Here is a 2,763-nt window from a genome sequence, read left to right as displayed (position 1 = left end):
CCACTGCGCACAAGTATAGCGCGAGCGTCGTGTTACATTTCATAGTGCGCATTAGCATCGCGCTATTTAATTCCATAGTGCGTATAAGTAGTACGCTTACGCAGAAATTGATTCCGTAATGTGTATAAGTATAGGATGAACATAGCAATACATTTCATAACGCGCATTAGCATAGTGCTATTTAATTCCATAGTGCGTATAAGTAGTACGCGCACGCAGAAATTGATTCCGTAATGTGTATAAGTATAGGATGAACATAGCAATACATTTCATAACGCGCATTAGCATCGTGCTATTTAATTCCATAGTGCGTATAAGTAGTACGCGCACGCAGAAATTGATTCCGTAATGTGTATAAGTATAGGATGAACATAGCAATATATTTCATAACGCGCATTAGCATCATGCTATTTAATTCCATAGTGCATATTAGTACGCGCACGCAGACATTTATTCCGTAATGTATATAAGTAGGATGAACATAGCAATACATTTCATAACGTGCATTAGCATCATACTATATAATAACATAATGCGTATAAGTAGTGCGCGCAGGATTGATTCCATAGTGTGTATGAGCAGTACCAGCACGCAGAAATTGATTCCGTAATGTATATAAGTTTCGGATGACATCAATACATTTCATAATGCGCATTAACATCAAACTATTCAGATATTCCAAAATAGATATCAGTCATCATGGGACCTCCTTTGCCAGTACCAAAATATGACAATAAGTTTCCCCTTTATTCCCAAGTGCGCACAAGTACAGCACGAGCTATACTTGTGCGCCTACCTGTCAACCCCTTATCAGTGCCCTACTTTATCACATACAAATTTAGCCCTGATTGGTCATCCCGTGCCCTTATACATCTCAACGTTAATCCTACAAAGTGCCATCACAAGGCAGAAACACTTGGGCTGTCCATAAATGACGTCACGCGATTTTGGACGATGTTTGCCCCCCCTCGTCACACGACGTCACAAAAAGTCCCCCCCTTAAATATGACGTCACAAAGCTCTGCCCCCCCTCCAAAATAAAACATGCTTCAAATCGCTTTAAACTATTGTCATTGTAGTGCGTTTTAATGTGGCGCTGCACTCTGATGTTGTAGGAGAAAACATTTATTAAAAAGTCTATTTAATTAAGTAGAACGTGTTGTCTATATTTATTAAAAGTTGCGCTTTTTGATGTGACGTCACATTTCTCACCCCCCCCCCCCTCGTCACAAATCGTCACAAATGTTTGACCCCCCCCCCCTAGGTGCGTGACGTCATATATGGACGGCCCCAAACACACAGACAGCTTGTGCCGCCCGTATTGAAACGGCTGTGTCCATCACGCCACCTCTGCTGTCCACGTGCGAATACTGTCAACGATGGCCGTAATCTAAGTTGTCTTGTGGTTGTTGTTGTTTGACTTGCATCCCACTGGGATTTTTGCACACAGCGTTGGTTTACGGTGCTTTTTCTGCAATATTTTGCTGTCTTTTCTTGGATTTTCTGTTTGCACTTAGTCACTTTAAGATGTTTTCTTGTTTTTGTTTGTTGCGTTTGCACCCGATTTAAGAGCCGAATGGCTCACAGGGCTATACCTAATACATGAATCTGAAAACTGTCTCTCTCTCGATTTATAGCGCTTGTGTATTTGTGTTGCTGGTGACTTTGTGTATTTCATATCGGAATCGCCTCCATGCAGTGCTGAGGCTGCTGGCGACAATAAAAGTTGTTTAAAAGTCAAAGTCTCTCTCTGTCTGCAAATCCTTCTGGGTGTATCCGAATGAAACCCAAAGTAGTGATTGTGATGCGCTGCATTGTAATTGACTCCTTCTAAGAGTAATTTATTACAAACCTGTGAATAAAGTCTTTCAATTCTAAAGCACAATTATCGTAGTAGCGTTGTTAAGAGCTGTTTGAGTTACCTTTCTGTCGGGAAGACAGTCAACCAACGGAATGTTTCAATACAAAAATTGGCTTTCCAATACAAATATATAGACACTTGGTTCTCGACTTATGTGTGTGGCAAATGTGTTGTAGGGATGATTTCATTATTATAAGTATCGACTTACTGGGTTCTGTATTGATGTGAAATTTTAAAAGTAAACTATGAACAGGAAAGAGAGGGTTCACGAATTTTCACAAATTTTCGCAAAAAAAATCTGAAGTCGCTCTTCCCAAAATGAATTTGCACTCAATTACAATAACTTACTGGATTCTGAATCGATGTGAATTTGAAAATGTATTATTCTTGTAACAAACGAATATAATTGGTTACAATTTGAATAATAAGCCTTGCATGAACATCAACAAAATGAAAACTTTCGTGACTGCAGGAATTTATATTCTTGGTTCTTTCGGTAAAGTCACGTAGATAGAAAATAAAAATAATAAAATAAAATAAAAAAGAAGAAATAATAATAAGAAATTTTAAATAATAAAAGCAAAAAAACCCACGACGTTTCTATCGCAACACAAGCGGTCTTGTGTTTCATTTTTTATTTTAATTTAATTTTATTACTTTAATTTTTATTTCATATCTACGTGACTTTACCAAAAGAACCAAGAATAACAAAAATGGCACAAAAATCCACGTATCCGAGGCACAGATCACCAAATCTAGAACCGATGTATATTCTCACAGAGCATCGCTGACACCCACGCTAACGTGGCTTAACAAAGCAGCCAGTTTTTTTTGGTGGGTTTCCCGTAAAATAGCTACAAGTTTCCCCTTAATTGCAATCCTTTAATCGCAGTAGATTAACT

Source organism: Lethenteron reissneri, chromosome 58 (assembly GCF_015708825.2).
Source record: "Lethenteron reissneri isolate LAM-NWPU_2019-01 chromosome 58, ASM1570882v1, whole genome shotgun sequence".
NCBI classification, from domain to species: domain Eukaryota; kingdom Metazoa; phylum Chordata; class Hyperoartia; order Petromyzontiformes; family Petromyzontidae; genus Lethenteron; species Lethenteron reissneri.
The sequence above is the reverse complement of the archived record's forward strand: the minus strand, read 5'-3'. Positions refer to the sequence as shown.